This window comes from Dermacentor silvarum, chromosome 3, assembly GCF_013339745.2.
Source record: "Dermacentor silvarum isolate Dsil-2018 chromosome 3, BIME_Dsil_1.4, whole genome shotgun sequence".
Lineage (NCBI taxonomy): Eukaryota > Metazoa > Arthropoda > Arachnida > Ixodida > Ixodidae > Dermacentor > Dermacentor silvarum.
The window spans coordinates 226,643,619-226,661,240 of record NC_051156.1 but is presented as its reverse complement, the minus strand read 5'-3'; the positions used below and the strand labels follow the sequence as shown (position 1 = coordinate 226,661,240).

Below are 17,622 nucleotides of genomic sequence, written 5' to 3'. Positions count from 1 at the left end.
CTTGGCTCCAAAGCGACATTTCATGAAGTTGAGCTGGAGGCCTGCCTCGTTGATGGACTGCAGGACTTGTTCGAGACGGTACAGATGTGTGGGAAAACCTGAAGAAAAGACGACGACATCGTCAATGTAACATAGGCATGTCTTCCATTTTAGCCCACGAAGGAGATTCTCCATCATTCGTTCGAAGGTAGCAGGGGCATTGCAGAGCCCAAACGGCATAACGTTAAATTCATATAGGCCGTCTGGGGTCACGAAGGCTATATTAGGGCGATCGGCAGGATTCATAGGCACTTGCCAATAGTCTGAGTGTAAATCGAGCGAAGAAAAATACTCCGCGCCTTGCAAACAACTCAGAGCATCGTTCATACGCAGTAAAGGGTAGGCGTCTTTGCGTGTTATCTTATTAAGACGGCGGTAGTTGACGCAAAATTGAGTGGAGCCATCTTTTTTCTTAACCAGGACGACAGGTGACACCGAGGGACTATTATAGCGTTGAACCACTCCACGCTCAAGCATTTCGCTTACTTGGTTTTCAATAACACGGCGCTCCGCGGGTGATACACGATAAGGCCTTTGGCGCAGTGGCCCGTGGGTGCCGGTGTCAATCTCGTGACGTACAGTCGATGTGCGGCCTAATGGGGCTTGTTGACAGTCGAACGTAGATTGGTATTTCCATAGAAGGCTAAGAAGCTGCGAACGCTGCGTAGGGCTCAAGAGGGCATCGACTGAGCTATGGAAGACGTCTTGCGTAGACTGGGAACAAGGCAAGCTATAAGTCCACGTGTTCACGTCTGAACAGGTGTTGTCAAGAGATGCGTCAAAGATGGTTACTGAGTCGGCAGGTTGAAGACGTCCAAGGCACTCGCCACGACGTAAGACGAAGGGCATGGCCTTAGCGTTGCAAACGAGCAGTCGCGTGCAGCCACTGCTGACAGTTAGGACAGCAAAGGGAAGGGAACATCGTCGGCGAACAAAAATGTCCGATGGGACAAAGACGGCAGTAGTGTCAGTGGCGAAAGTAGAGCAGGCATTCGCAATCACCGAAGAGTGCGGAGGGATCGTGGTGTCTTCTGTAACGACAAGTTTGTCACCAAAATCGTCAAGGTCATGTAAACGGGTATCGAGAAGCGGAGAAAATTCAACTTCGGCGCGAGAACAATCAATGACGGCCTGATGATCGGAAAAGAAGCCCCACCCCAAGATGACCTCGTATGAACAGGATGAGAGGACGGCGAACTCGACTGCATACGTGTATCCTTGAATGACGATGCAGGCGGTACATGCGGCAGCAGGGGTAATGCACTGGGAACTTTCTGTCCGGAGTGACAGCGCAGATAAGGGCACCATTACTTTTCGAAGCTTGCAGCAAAGTTCTTCTGTAACTACTGAAACGGCAGCGCCTGTGTCGACTAATGCCAGTGTGACGACTCCTTCTACAGATACTTCGATTACGTTCGTCGGAAGGGAGCGAGGCCTTGTGTGGTTTGACTGGAACGCCGTTCTCGCCTCTTGAACTGCGGTAGCTAGTTTTCCTGCTCCGATGGGGCCGGATGCTGACGCATGGGGGAAAGGGAGCGCGACGAGGGGATGGCGAGCGACGATCACGGGCAGATGGAATGACGTTGCGTTTAGACGGCAAGTGCGAGTCATTTGGTGGCGAGAAAGCCGAAGCTGGTGAAACGTGGGAGGGGACATGTTGGTCATCACCTTGAAGCCATAAGCGACGGCGACAGTGCCGTGCCACGTGACCAGGGATCCCACAGAAGAAGCACACGGGGCGATTGTCGGGCGTACGCCAGGGTCCCGTGCTAGCTGGTGGTCTGGTGGTGTACACTGGGCCGGTATTTTTTAGCGATGCCTTCAAAGTAATAATGCCTTTTCGCGCTTATCGCGCTTTGTCAGTGGCCAGAGCGACTGGTCCGCTCGCGTTATCAACGTTGATATCGTGAGCGGACCGTCGCTCTGACCACTGACAAAGCGCGATAAGCGCGAAAATGCATTATTACTTTAAAGGCATCGCTCCAAAATAGCGGCCCTGGAGGAATTGGACGTGGCGGTGCAGGCAAACGGTGGTGCTGAAAACGTCGATGGAGGCGGCCGTACTGCAACCTCGGCGTAGCTTAGAGGTACAGGCAGTGGTGGCGCTGCACGAGAGGACTGAATCGCTTCGGACACTTTTTCCTGGAGCATTTGACGCAACGTAGGAGCCAAGGACGGCGGGAGCCCTGGGACGGCGGTGAGTAGAGGTAGCTGGCGGGCGACTTCGGAGCGTATGGATTCCTTGATTTCGCCGAGCAGATAGGCGTTTATCACAGCGGCTAAACTGCGATGGAAGTATCGTGGATAGAAGAACGTCGAGTGAGCAGACGTTACTTCTTGAGTTCGTCGTAATTCTGACAAAGTTCAGTGACTTCGACCACGGTCCGCGGGCTTTTCGAGAGGAGCATTTGGAATGCGTCGTCTTCGATGCCCTTCATTACGTGGCGGATCTTGTCAGACTCAGTCATCGATGGATCGACGCGCTTTCAAATGTCCACAACATATTCTATGTACTTGGTGAAGTTTTCACCGGGTTGCTTGGAACGGCTGCGCAAGCGCTCTTCGGCACGGAGCTTCCGCACCGCAGGGCGACCGAAGACTTGCGTAATGCGCGCCTTGAAATCTGACCAGGTGCGGAGGTCGGATTCGTGGTTGTGGTACCACACGCTAGCGACACCCGTGAGATAGAAGTTCGCGTAGCTGAGCTTCTCAGCATCGTCCCATTTCGGGCACTCACCCCCTCGTATAACGATAGCCAATCTTCTACGTCGTATTCGTCGGAACCGCTGAAGATGGGAGGATCACGTTGACGCATTGAGCCCGGACAAATCAATGTTGGCGATGCCGGAGGTGGTGTTTGGCTGGCGTCGTCAGGCATGATGGCCGGCAGTGTCCGATTGCGCAGTTCCAGGGTTGGGGAAGTAGTGCCCAGCACAGCTCCACCGAATATGTAATGCGGTTTATTGATGACTCAGAAACGCAAACGTCTCGGTCGAGCGTCAGACACCGAAAGCGCGAGGCCCTCTTTGTCGGCGGGCCGATGATGATAGTGCGTCCATAGGGCGCGCCAGTCTTCTTCGTTACACTTGGTTTAACTTAACTACGCATCTAGGGAAAGTATTCTCGAGCGATCATTTTCGGAGGTACCTTCCCTATCGCGATATTTCGCGTGACTAGCGCTGGACGCGCGTCGGCGCCTACGAGCGACAGCGTTCCTGGCATGCAACAAACGCAGGCAGGCAGGAGCAGTGTCTGTGTCGGGCGAAGCGAGCGCGCACCTGCGCCGGCGGTTACTAGGCAACTCGAGGTGACGTCATCGCTGCTGCTTAGGCGCATGCGCGGCTAGGCAACGTGGGTGGCGTGGGCAGCAGCTCTGCGCGTTGCCTCGTTGGTGCTGCCACAATTTCTTTCTCTCTCTATCGCTCTCATTTTCTCTTTCCTTCTCCCGAGCATTGCGTGCGCCGCGCGCATGCTCTCCTTCCCTCTCCTTAAAGTCCCATGTCAAGGCAACATGTGCACTGTACGGAGAGGAGGCGAGACACACGCCGCTCCGCGAGGTGGTTTCTAGGCAACGCAGTGACATCATAACTCGGTGAGGTTTTGCGACAGCAGGCGCCACTTTTTACGGTTTCGCTGTTAAAATCAGCGTGCGTTAAGTTGTCTCGGCAGTATGAAAGTTAAAGTGGTGCGCAAATAACATTTATCATGAATTGTTACCAACTAGCCCAAAACGGTGCCTTTTTAAGAAAAGTTCTTCCGCGTCCAATTTTTATTGACTCTGTAGTCTTAAGGAGTGATGATGAATGATCCAATGACTAGAAGAAATGGCGAAGGGATTAGAAATTAGATTTTCTTCCGTCTTGCCAAATTGTTCCAGCTTACGAAGTGCATGAGATTATTTTACAGAAATCCATATGTTAAAATTGGCTGAAATTGTGGAGCGACTTCCAGATTCAACTCCCGGCGCAGATGGGGTAACCTCTGTCATGATGAAAATTTTATTTAAGGAAGCTCCTGATGACCTTTTAACTGTTATAAATCACTCAATTAGTATTCCACGGATTCCGTCTACGTGGGAAATTGCTAAAATAATCCAAATTCTTAAAAATCAATAAGGATATACAATAGATAACATTAGGCCAATCGTGCTAACCTCAAGTTTGGTGAAAATATTTGAAAAAATCCTATATGCACGTATGATTAAATTTGTACAGAACAAAGGGTTGCTTAGTCCAAATTGGATTCCGACCATCATGCTCGATCTGGCACGCTCACGTGGACTCGGAAGCAGCCGCTCTTTCCAGCACAGCCTTCGACGACCAGCGATGCCTGATCGACCGGGCCAGCCGGATAGCAGCAGCAAATGGGGCCCTGGACTGAGTGCTCCACCCTCTGGGACTTCGTTTTAAAACATAAAATAAAGTTTTCTACTACTACTACTAGAATAATATTAGCACGGTGACAGAGGCAGATAGGTGCAATTGTGACACTAGTCACTTCCAAAGCCATGATAGTGCAGAATACGTAATTCATTATATCTATTACGAAATCTAGAGTTTCCAAATTTTCTCTAAAATGGATGTGTGACTTTTTAAATTGGAGGGAATTTTGCTGAACTCTAAGAGACTTGTCTTCGAGCATACATAATCAGTCACGTAGTGTTCTTCAAGGAGCTCTCAATTCGCTATTATTATTTAACATTCTATGAGTTCCATTCCTCGTCATCAAGATGTACGAACGTATGTATACGCAGACGATATTGCTTTCTTCTCATCACACCGTGACATGCATTCCTTCCATTATCGCCTACAGACCTACCTCTACGCCATAGAAACCTGGTTAAACAAGATTTGCCTTTCACTTAACGTTAGAAAGTGCTCGATATTGGTTTTCCCCTCTTAATCATCCTGTTAACATATCGCTATGTTACCGTCTCGAGACCATACCTCAAGTGGAGTCGGTGAAGTATTTGGGTGTAATCCATGACGGTTCCCTCCACTGGCTTCGCCTTATTGGCCATATAGTTAAAAAAAAAGTCGCAGTTTCGCCCGAAAGACAAAGCATCGATTGCGATAGCAAATTAGTGGACAGCTATACGAAGTAAGGATAGTAGTTTTATCGGCCGCATAAACTTGTCAACATAGGCATACTAACTAAATTAATAAGCATGGTGTCACGCGCGCGGAGTAAACAGGAACACATCTCCCTCGATGAACGTGGGAACTCGCTGTGGAAACGCTGGAGTGAGTAAGCACGGCAGCATCAGCGAGCGAATTGACCTTCGTTCCGCCGCTCGCATCAACGGGAACTAAGACGCGAAAACACAGCATAGAGAGGACTCTGTGCCCGCCACAGATGGCTTTCAAGATACAGCGGCCCGGAACAGAAGTGGTCATCGATCGAGTCTCTCTTCATGTCGGTCTACTTACGCCGCAGCACACCTGCTTACTTAATCAGCTCATGTTTACTACAATTCATATTGCTACCAAAGCCGCTCACCTTACTTCGTATGACATTGCTGTGTTGCTATCGCATTCATTGCTTCGCCCCTAGGGCGAAACTGTGACATTTTCATTTCCCAGCCTGCATTATTGTTCGGATTACACTGACCTCAGTTTTATACACCACAAGCGGTCTTTGTACAAACGTTGACTAATCCCTTAAATGTACAGTCAACCAAAAAACTTTATGGACCACGGGATCTTAAAACGTCCAATTTCCGAGCAGCGTCACCAACGCAGCCTAGTATTCGCATTTACAGCTTCTACCAGTATATGTGAACATCATTGTGATGTACGGTTTTACTGACTGCTATTGCAGGCTGCTCAGAAATTGGACATTTTCTGAGATCCCGTGGTCCGTAAACTTTTTTAGTTGACGGTACGTATCTGGAGGTGCCATCTGTTGGTGATGTGCGAGAGAGTCTGCAAATCATTTATGTTGACATCTACCCAAACAACGCAAAACTTCTTTCTCATTATGTATTAAATGGACTATTACATATCAAATATACGGTCATTGCACCGGACGCCGCACAGGGTTGTTTTCTCGGCGGGGATGTTTTCTCAGCCGTGTAGGAATTTGTAGTTTTTTTCAGGGAGACTTTCTTAAGTTCTTCATGGGTTACTTTTTATTCATTTCGTCCTGGCAATTCTACCAGATTTAGTATTAACAGCAATTTCGTAATACCATCCAAATTTTGGAAAGTCCCCCGCATTGGTTATGCGCCATCATACAAGGAAAACCAAACCAAACTAAACAAGAGAGGATTGGTTGCCGCAAGTATAGAACTGCTGCTTCAGAATGAAATGTGGACGCTGAGGAGGGCATGCGAACTGAGCTCTGTTTTGTGTGGTAGGCGCCCATTGAGGGGAAAACAGCGCGAAAGACGCGGGGAGGACGACGCAAGCACTCCTCTCGCTTGTCGGTTTCCTTGGCGCTGTTTTCACTTTGGATCTTAATCAACTAACCTAAGTCAACGACCATGGTGTGTTTCCGCACTGCTTGTTAAAGCGGCTCAAAGTGCATGAATTAATCGGGGATGAGAAGCGGCGAATGTAGTCATTATTTAGCACATAATTATCCTTTCTGTATTTTATTTCACTACAGTGCACATAACGACTACATGAGCCGAAGACTTAGTCGGCTCGCACAAGGCCTAAACACTGAGCGTAGTGCACTGTGCCTAGCGTCCTTCATCTCTCCGCTGCGTTAGTCCTTTACGCGTCGTTTGTATACCTGTACTTTCGAGAGGCTATACGGATACGCGAGTTCAGGCCCAATCCAAGAGCGCTGCGAAAGTGGAGGGAGCGGGGAAGCGAAAGGGTTGCGGGGGACGTGACGCTTTGATGCTGTGTTGACATCCAGAGATCAGCCGCCCACGCTAGAGAATGGCGCATGGTGGACCAGTGCGAACTCCCCCTCGCCTTACATATTCATGAATTCCGCGGCCATCGAGTTCCGCAGGAGTGTGTACATAAAGGGGAAGAGGTGGAGGAGAAAACTTCAGTGTGGCTACGCTTCTTTCTTGTGACCCAAAACTGTTCCGCGCAAGAAGGGTCGGGAACGCCGCCGCCAATAGTGTCGCCTATATAGGCTTGAAATGAGAGATCTGGCAGATGCGGCAATGGCAGCAATAAACTGCGTGCACCGAGTGAACGGTATATACCGCAGCTTGAAAGGAACGCCGGAGCCGCAAGTTCGACGGGACTTTTTGGCATCTAATTGAAGAAACACAGCAAGTATAGCTCGAGTTCCGAGCAGAATACATCTCCTTCATGGGACGAGATTTGGTGAGTCAAACTCGTAGTGTGCGAATCTGCTACGTGGTGTGACACGGAGTGTGCCGTGATATGCATTCAGGCGTGCGGTCAGATGTGGATTCATCGCGCGGAGAGACGCTCAGTGTACGAATGCATCGTAGCACAAATGCGAAGAAAAAAATCGGGGTAGCTGCCACTAGTGGCGCAAGGCTAAAGTTTGCATTGAAAGTTTGCGCTCGTCTCCGTCTAGGTAGATCTGGGGAGGAGACGCATAGCGGAGGACCAGCGCGTCGCTCCCGCTTTTTCGCCTTTCTCAATCTCGCATGTGCCGATTTTCACCCGGATTTTCATCTCTACGGACCCAGCAAGATTCTCCGATCACGGGGAGGTGCGGACTGACGGATTTGAGTGAGTTTTTGACAATTTTTCGATCCTTTTCGACTCGGAAGGTCGCACTCCGGGTTAGGCTTGACGACGAGTACGCCCGTCGCCGGCGGCGGCGGAGCAGCTAAGCTTAACACGGCAAGGAGCGTCTCGGCGCCACTTAGAGAAAGCATGCAGCCGATCGAAATCGACGGCGAAGATTTTCGGGAGGACGACGCGAACGATGGTGCTTGGAACCTCGTTCAAAGGAAATCTACGGGCAGAAAAAAGACGGACGCGTTCGAGTTTCTGAATCGCCCTCGGATAGCTGAAGATGGTGGCCGCGTTGGTGGCAAAAGTGGTCGGCGCATACCGGCGCTGAGAAGGAAGGTTTTCGCAGCTTCTAGAATGCCGGAGCTACCGGAAGAGCATCAGAAGATCATTGTGAGGCCGCGCAACGGTCTCGACTTGAGAAAAGCCAGCCATTACGGCGTTTCTACGGCTATCTTCAGAGCGGCGGGGATTTCCAGTATGGAAGCGGAGACCGACGTGGTGTGCCCGAACGTTGTTCAGAACATCGTGGTCGTCTGTACGGAAAAGGAATCCAACGCAAAGAAGCTACTGAGAATCAAGTCAATTTTGGTCAACGGCAAAGAACACGAAGTCAACGTGTATGCTGCTGCCGGAAACGGGTTCGTCAAGGGAGTGCTACGCAACGTAGAGCCGGGAATCAGCGAGGTGGATCTCAACGCCCTCATAGTAAACCGGAGAAATCCCTCGGCGCGACAAGCCAATCGTATCAAGGAAACGGGTTCGGTGATTGTCCTCTTCGATGGGGACGAAGTGCCGGACTACGTGCGAGTTGGCCAGACCCTGTACAGATGCTACCTGTACAAGAAGCAGATCGAGGTTTGCTACAACTGCGCCCGCATTGGACATCGTGCCGATGTCTGCCCGACGCCTACGCTCAAGGTATGCCGCGGCTGCGGAATTACAAACCCCGCGGACGGCCACGAATGTCAAGAAAGATGCAAGCTCTGCGGAATTAAAGGCCACCCCACCGGCGACAAAGTATGTAAGCAGCGATACCAAACGCCGTTCATCATCAGACAAAGAAGAAGAGAGCGCGCCGAGGCGCGCGCCTTCAAGTCAAACCCCATGGACTTCCCTCAACTCATGCCCAGCGGTGCAGCGATGACGCAGCAAGGCTGGGTTCAGCCCTTCACAGTGGGCGGTAGTCCGATCCTGCCCGCCACGGCAACGTGGGCCGGCAGACCCTCGCCACCAGAGACTACGAGAGCTAGGCAGCAACATCTTCAAAAAGAACAGAGTGCGGCACCCAAATCGCAGGTAAGCGGGGGCAGTTTGCAAGAACAAAAAAGAGAGAGTGAGGAGCTGGAAAAGATTAAGGAGGAAAATGCTCAGCTTAGAGAGCTCGTGGGTGAGATGAGAAAAGAGATGGCGGAACTACGGGCGGCTATCTCCGCGCCGCGACAGGAGCGGGATCAGGCCAGCATGGTGGGCCGCAAAAGAAGGGCGATAGGAGAGACCCCGGAGCCGGATGGCTTCGAGGCATTCCAACAGCAGATTAGCCAGACACTAGCCAGGATATCAGAGGCAATAACCAGAATCGGCACGGATATTGTCGATCTTAAGAAACAGGGAACGGAGCAGAATCAAAGAATATGTGAATTGGAGAAAAAACAGGGCTTGCTGCAACGCACAAATTCACAACCCAACATACTCATGGCCAGCGGGAAGCCGGATGGCCAGTCAAAACCGTTCAGTAAAAATGGCGGGGGACGATAAAAAACACAGGGATCTGCGCGTGTGGCAGTGGAATTGCCGCGGATACAGAGGCAAAAAAGCAATACTGGCTCAATACCTGCGCACTCAGGAAGAGAAACCGCAGGTGATACTCCTGCAAGAAACCATAATAGAGGACGTAACTATTAACGGATACGAAGTCTCGGTTCGCAAAGGGGAGAATGGCAGAGGTGTGGCGACCTGTGTCAAGCGCGGCATAACCACCATAGACCATGGAATTCTGGATAAACGATCGAACGCGGAATACATGTGTGTGGAACTCCTACCGGGTAGACACTTTAGAACGGGCTTCCTTATACTCAATGTATATAGCTCGCCCAAGAAGAAGGGAGAACGCTTCTACGCGCTCATAGCCAAGGCAGCCAGTATAGCGGCGAAGGCGGGGATTCCCCTACTTGTAGCAGGAGACTTTAACGCACCACATACCACATGGGGCTATGGGGCGAACACACCGAAGGGAGAATCGGTCGTGAAATCCCTTCACGATCATGGCTTCACTCTTCTTACAGATCCACATTTCCCCACTCGCATGGGTAACTCGGTGACCAAACCCTCTTCACCCGATCTCACTTTTATCAACTACACAGGCCACAAACATGGACGAATAGGGGGGAAGACCTAGGCTCGGACCATTACATTGTGGAGACGTGCTTATACGCTAGTTGCAAAGGTACGAGGTCTCACAGAATAGTAGACTGGAACAAATTCAGAGTCAGCAGGAAGGATCTTCTTTGCGAGGGTGGCTATGACGACTGGAGGGATAAACTCCTCTCTGACGTCGCTGCCGCCACCAAAGAAGTAGAAACAGACGCCGACATTGAGGTTATGGACAGCCACCTTGCACATCTTATGGAAGCTAAGCGCTCCATCAAACAGCGATGGGAAAAGAACAAACTGAACCGAACGCTCAGGAAACGTATTGCGCGGCTTAATACGCAGATAGCCCAGTACGCGCAGGAGCTGGAGAGGAAACAATGGATTGAGGTGTGCGACAAAGTCGACGGACAGATGAGGGTAGGGGGTAAATGGAATCTGCTTAAACATTTCCTCAAGGCAGGAAACACCCGCAGCGCACAACGGTCAGCCATTGAGCGCCTTGTTCACAGGGAACTAGAGGGCAGGGACAAATATGAACTCATGGACGAACTCGCACAACGCTACCTGCCAATAGCAGTCGGGAGAGACGAGCCCGAGCAGTCCGCCTACGAAGGAGGGGAGGTACAGGAAATAGATGGCGATATCACATCATGGGAGGTGAGGCACGCACTCCACAAGCTCAACAGTACGTCGGCCCCTGGGGCGGACGGACTTAACAATCGCATGCTGAGAAACCTGGACGATGATTCGGTAGACTTTCTCACCGACATGTTCAACAAACACTGGCGCGCGGGCACTTACCCCAAGGAATGGAAACACGCTTCGGTAATCCTCATACCCAAACCAGGCAAGAAATCCACACTGGAAAACTTCAGACCTATCTCACTAACATCATGCGTCGGAAAAATCTTTGAACATGTAATCAACGACCGGGTCTCGAGATTCATCGAACAGAGTGACATCTTCCCGTCGAATATGCTAGGCTTTCGCCCGCACCTTTCGACGCAAGATGCCATGCTACTCATTAAGACTCAGGTGTTGGACGCCTCGGCCAGGGACCCCAGGGTCATATTGGCCCTGGACCTGACTAAGGCTTTCGACACAATTGACCACAGTCATATACTGGCATCCATTTCTCACATGGGGCTTGGATACCGCTTTCATAACTTCATTAAGGCCTTCCTGAAAGACAGGACGGCGACCATTAAGATAGGGGACGTTCAATCCAAGGAGTACACGCTCGGTAGTACGGGGACGCCGCAAGGCGCAGTGATCTCTCCACTGCTATTTAACATTGGCATGTCCCCCCTTGCCAGGAAACTTGACTCGATGAAAAAGCTAGGCTCAGCCATCTACGCCGACGACATTACTTTATGGTCGCTTCAGGGCTCGACGGGAGAAACGGAACAGACACTACAAGAGGCGGTCGAAATCATCGAATACCACATAAGACTAATGAACCTTCGGTTATCCAGCAGCAAATCAGAGCTGCTGGTATACCAGCCTATACGTATGGGGCGCCGACCTAAAGGCTGGATTCCGGTAGAGGAGGTGGATATACACCTAAGAACGACAGACGGCGAGGAAATCCCTCGGGCAAACACACTACGTATTCTGGGCATGCTAGTCTCTGCAAACGGGAGAAACACAGCCACGATAGAGAAGCTGCAACAACACACAGCGGCCACCATCCGCCTCATACAAAGGGTCTCAGGGAAGAAGGGCGGCATCAAAGAAGACAATCTTCTTCGTCTTTTTCATGCGTTCCTTCTCAGTCACATAAACTATGTGGCCTCCATGCACAATTGGAGCACGGCAGAGAAGAAAAAACTCGAGGTACTCGTCAGGAAAACGGTCAAGCGGGTGCTAGGTCTCCCCTTGAGAACTAGCACAGCTAAATTACTATCTCTGGGTGTTCACAACACTATAGACGAACTGATCGAGGCTCAGCGTATGGCACAGGTCGCCAGACTCTCTAACACCACTGTAGGCAAAACGATTCTCGAAAAGGCAGGCATCAACTCGCCTCTTATTTTTGAAAGGGCAACTCCACTGCCACAAGCAATTAGAGAAATTATCGTAGTTCATCAGCTACCCAGAAACATGCACCCGATTCACAATGTGGGCCGACGCAAAGCCAGGGCTAAGGCCATGCTAGAGAAGCTAGACAGCCGGGGGGATGGCGCAATCTTTGTAGACGCCGCTAGAATGACTGCAGACAAATACACGCTAGCGGTAGTTAACAGGGAAGGGCGGCTACTCAATGCTGCTACAGTTCAAACCAAGTCCGCCAGCATCGCTGAGCAAGTAGCCATTTCGCTCGCTATGACAATGGAAGGTACCTTCACCATCTTCACCGACTCCATGTCTGCCGTAAGGGCTTTCGACTCGAATCACATCGCGGAAAAGGCCGCCATGATTCTGACTCACTGCAAAGTGTACTCTCACGAGTTGGTGTGGTTTCCCGCCCATCTGGGTGGGGCCGTCGACGGCATCCCCAACCCCAACGAAATGGCTCACGCCCGGGCGCGAGGACTCGCGTGCCGCCCCGGCGCGTCGGGTCCTTCTCGACCGGGCCTCCCGCACCCCGACGGGTGTGGGGCGGGTGTTGGAGATGCTACCGGCGGAGACGCACTGACCACCTTTAATGAGATCACGAATCACTACAAGCTAGGTAGGAGAACCCTCCCCACTCCGCACAAAGAACTTTCCAGGGGCCAGGAGATAGCCTTCCGACTAATTCAAACGAACACCTTTCCGTCGCCAGCCATTATGGCCAGCTACATGGATATCTCCCCTCAGTGCTCTCTCTGTGGCGAATTAGCCACCTTTGGTCACATCATGTGGCGCTGCCCCCGCTTACAAATCAACTCCAGGGTCCATCGCATCGACGAGACCGACTTCTACACCTGCATCACGAGCTCCGACCTTCGGAGCCAGCTATGGGCGATCCAGGGGGCCTGCGAGGTGGCAGGGGGTCTTGGACTCCCGGTACCGACGTGGGTGACGCCTAAGGAGGGTCGCTAGTCCACCCTCCCCCCAGGATAAAATAAAGTTCTTCTGTCTGTCTGTCTGTCTGTCTGTCTGTCTGTCTGTCTGTCTGTCTGTCTGTCTGTCTGTCTGTCTGTCTGTCTGTCTGTCTGTCTGTCTGTCTGTCTGTCTGTCTGTCTCCGTCTACTTCTGTGTCCGTGTTTTTTGCTTTTGCGCATAACCATTTCCTTTGCAAGTATGAACCAACTCGCCCAGCAGAAAGTTTTACTGAGCTAAAGACACAGCGGAGCTGATCGGTTCCTAGCTGGTCCTGGTTATACGAAGTGATGCAAGTTAAACCTACGAACCAATGCGAAGTGATGCTAAGTTATACGAAGTGTATAAGAATTTCCTCGTGCTCCGTGGCATCGGGGAACGCCTCGCGAAGCACGTGCAGCCCGAGCACACGTAGGGTAAGTGGGGCGAAAGCTATGCACAGTGTACGGGCGGCGCGCAGCAGACGACACGTCGGGATGACGTCACGGCGCATGTGCAGTAGCGTGCAGCTGGCGGGAGCTCGGCCGAGCCGCCGCCAGAGGCGCCTGCTGCAGTCACGGACACCGCGAGCGTTCGGTGCTAATGCGGGGAAACGTAGAAGCGCGGATGGCGTCGGCAGCACCTCTGCGCGTTGCTTCGTTCGTGCTGCTACAATTAGTTTTTTTCTCTCTCTTTCTCTCATTTTCTCTTTCTCTCTCCCGAACATAGACGAGAAAACGATCGCCAGAAGGCGCTACTGCGCCTCCTAACAGCGCCCCCAATGTGGAAATGTCAAGCAGCGCGGTCGCGCCGTGGTGCAGTCTCCGCTTTGTTTACATTGTTTCGCCCGCGCTTTGCTTTGCTGCTCGTGCTCACGGCGCTACGTTTTCGACGGCGGTAGATCGTCTGCTTGCTGAACAGCGATGCAAAGACTGCAATGCGATTTCAAGAATGTTGCCGACGCCAACAGCTTCTTTCGTGGCGGCAACCTGAAGAAATGGGAGCATCTGTTTCTACAAGTGTATGGCGTTGAACAAATTGTGAGCGGTGATGTGACAGTGAAAGCCAATTAAGTGCGTGTCGGAGGTGTCCAACAAGATTGTACACACCGATTTCACTAATTTAGTCACTTTATTTCTCTATGGTGCAGTCACAAAGCGGTCATGCATGCTTGCAGAGATGTGCAGAGACTGTGACGATTGCGGTTGGTTTCGTTGGTCGCTCGGCGCGCACATACGGCTGCTCTCATTTTGGCGCCCAGGAAGTGGCATCAGCACTGTCAGCACAGAAAAAACACATGCATTAGACACCAATTAGCCAATAAAATTAACTAACGATGTAAGTACTACATATGCGCATAATGTCTTATATCAAGCTGTATAAATATTTAATTATATCATGTCTTATTCAATGCAGATGTTAGAGTCAGTTTGTAACCCAGCAACTATTTCTTTTATTTTACATTCTTTAGTAGCTTGACCTACAGGGACGGGCCCTACTGTATGTTTTACTTTATTCGTTGAGATTTGTCATCTCGCTCTTCCTTTCCTCCTTCCTCCCCTCCTTCCTATCTTTCCTTCTGTGTTTCTCTCGTCCTTTCCGAAGAGTAGGCAGGCGTTGTGCCCCTTCTGGTGGCAGTTGCCAGCCTTTGCTTCTCGCTTTCTCTTTCCTGTGTATATGTTTTCAAATCAAATAATAATAAATAATTAGAGTCATGGCCACTCATTGCATTATTGAGCAAGGTATCTTTTGACTGCTCATGAGAAATCGCTCGTACAAACTGCTCCGCGAAATGAACCCAGATCACGGTAACCAGCGATTACCTTGGGACCAGCAGCACGAGAGCAAGAATTAGCGATACATGCCTCATCAAAGCAAATCCAGTTTCTCGTCGGGCGAATGCCCCGCCGCAGCTAAAGTAAGCTCACACCGATGGCCGGCTACTACACGAAACGAAGATTCTTGGCAGGAAGAGTGAAGCAGGAAGAATGTGCAAGGTGGCAATTACTTTAAAGCATGCTTGGATATTGTGAACCTAAGAAGCACGGCCAAACAACAACATAACGCGCACGTCTCGGGTAGTTGCTTTCCGATCTGTCGCTTACCGACGCACGCGATAACCGCAGCTTGCATTAAATACGGATTGGCACCACACAAAAGACAAGTAGCGCGCAACACCTAGCTTTTGTTGCCTGCACAACTAGCAATTTAAGTTGCAGCGTTTTCAAAAGGGATATAATTCCCTCGAGCTTGTCCTTGCCGATCGCGCGTGAGCGAAAGTACAATCAATTAAATTCGGGGGTTTTACGTGCCAAAACTACGATATCATTATGAGGCACGCTGTAATGGAGGGTCTCAGGAATAATGTTGACCACCGGGGCTTCTTTAACGTGCACAAAAATTAATGTACACGGTAACAAGTGTGTTCTTGCATTTCGCTCCCATTGAAATGCGGCCGCCGTGGTCGGGAATCGAGCTCGCGTCGTCGAGCTTAACGGCGCAACACGTATGCATTTACCGCTAAGCTAACACGGCAGATGTCACTGTATGATTCAACTACGCAACACGTCTAAAGAAATGACCATGCGCTAAATGCAGGCATATAACTGAAGCATAACTGCGAGTCGGCCTAGTTGGAACAGATTCATTTTCTTAAATTTCTGTGCGCAAACAAACAGGTCCTTGTGTCTCCTTTTCTTCGTCCCTGTTTGTTTGCGCACAGAAATTTAAGGCATATAACTATTGCGTTTCTCTCGAGCGGCTGTGATATTGCACGCGAATGCGAAAGTACGTGACTTACTTGACTCGGCGCACTGCAGTTATCCATGCTTGGCGTCTGTCCTTCTCGTACCACTTCCCCGGAATTCCGTAGAACTTCACGAGTGGCTTTCGACCTTTCGAGGCTGTTGTGGCCATCGACAACACAGCAGTACTGCGTGCCACCTTTCTTGGTTGATGAGGTCGCGCTCGCCGTCGCGAAAACAACACACACGAGCGCTCGCGCCGTAGAGAACACGGGCGCGCGCTGGCCCAGCGACGACCTTCGACACTTCCACCCGCCCGCTAGGGGAGCATTCGGCGCTGGTGCCGCGCGGGCAAACTTTAGGTTGCCTCGTCAATAGCGCGCGATGCTCCGCGAGGTGGTTGTACAGTTTTCTGGACGCTTTTCTAGTGGGCTCACTCGCCCATCCTTCCTACGCTCTCCACTGAATCTAACGGCCACTATCGCCTGCCAATGCGCCCGCTAGAGGCGCTGCAGCACAGCTCCCGACACAGCTTTCTGTTACTCAATACACGCTACATAAAAGTGTTTTTCCGAGCATGAAAGAAGCCTGCGAATACAGGCAAAGTGCCCGTAACGGCCAGTCGCGCGGCAATTTGCCTGTATTCGCGGGCTTCTTACGCGGCCGCAAAAAAACATTTGGGATTTTTCTAAAGCTTTCAATTCAGCACTTCATTCTCACCTCTTGCAGAAATTAAATGCCGCACTAAAAAATTTCCGTCTGGTCGACTGGATTGCTGTACTTTCCTTTCTAACCGGTCCCAATACATCGACTTCAATTCCGCAAGATCATCAATTCTTGAAGTAGGTTCTGGGGTTCCTCAAGGGTCAGTCCTGGGTCCTTTATTGTTCTTAATTTATGTCAATGACCTACCAAAAAATGTTTCTTCCAGCATTCGTCTTTATGCTGACGATTGCGTCTTATACGACGTGATTGATTCTGCGACTAATCATAAGCGACTTAACAATTCCTTTGCCTCCTTCGGTGCTTGGTGCAAAAAATGGGAAATTAACATTAATTAAAAGAACGTTGTTTTGTCCCTCACAAAAAGAGCAGCGCCAGTAATTGCGACATATTCCTTGAATGGATCATCTTTAACCAGAGTTCGACAATATAAATGCCTTGGCGTAACATTTACTCACAATCTGTCATGGTCTGCACACATTGATTAAACATGTTCTAAGGCCTTAAATCAACTTGGATACCTCCGTCGTACTATGCAGAAGACTCCAAAGGATACTAAACTCTTAATGTATAAAACACTTGTTCGCGCCATTATCGATTATGCAGCCACAGTGGGGTACGTCACCCTATAACCAAACTAACATAATCAAACTAGAATTAAGCAGTTCAAAAGAAAGCCGTCCGCTTCATTTTTCACCATCGTCTGTCCTCCCTTCTCTGAACCTAACATTACTTTCCGTGCGTCGTGACGTGGAATCATTAAAGTTTTTGCACAACATAATTAACATGTCCTATCGTACTTCGAACACAGTTTGCTCATCTTTCGCCAAGCCTTCTTCTGCACGTAACTTCCGCGAGCTTAATCTTATCCCTTACTATGCTCGTATAAGTACTTTCCCCGCCCTATAGAGGTATGGAATTCCTTACGTGGCTGCCTTCGTTCACTCCCGATAAGCGAAATCTAAAGTGCTCGTTATGAAAACCAGTGTGTGTAACTGCTTGAGTTACGTTTGGTTTATACTTCGTGTATGTATTTCACTGTCTCGTTGCTTTCTGTATTG

At 50.4% G+C, this 17,622-nt stretch overlaps 2 protein-coding genes across 2 annotated transcripts in view; one reads left to right on the top strand and one right to left on the bottom strand.

Annotated features, from left to right (window-relative positions):
• LOC119446831 (septin-1) overlaps positions 1-5,666 on the top strand; it is a 610,438-nt gene extending 604,772 nt beyond the window's left edge. Inside the window, exon 10 of the transcript XR_007466176.1 lies at positions 5,655-5,666. The gene's annotated coding sequence lies outside the window, so the exon portion shown is untranslated. The remainder of the gene's footprint in view (positions 1-5,654) is intronic.
• LOC119445247 (uncharacterized) overlaps positions 1-17,622 on the bottom strand; it is an 87,601-nt gene that overhangs the window by 34,976 nt on the left and 35,003 nt on the right. The gene's annotated exons all lie outside the window — the stretch shown is intronic.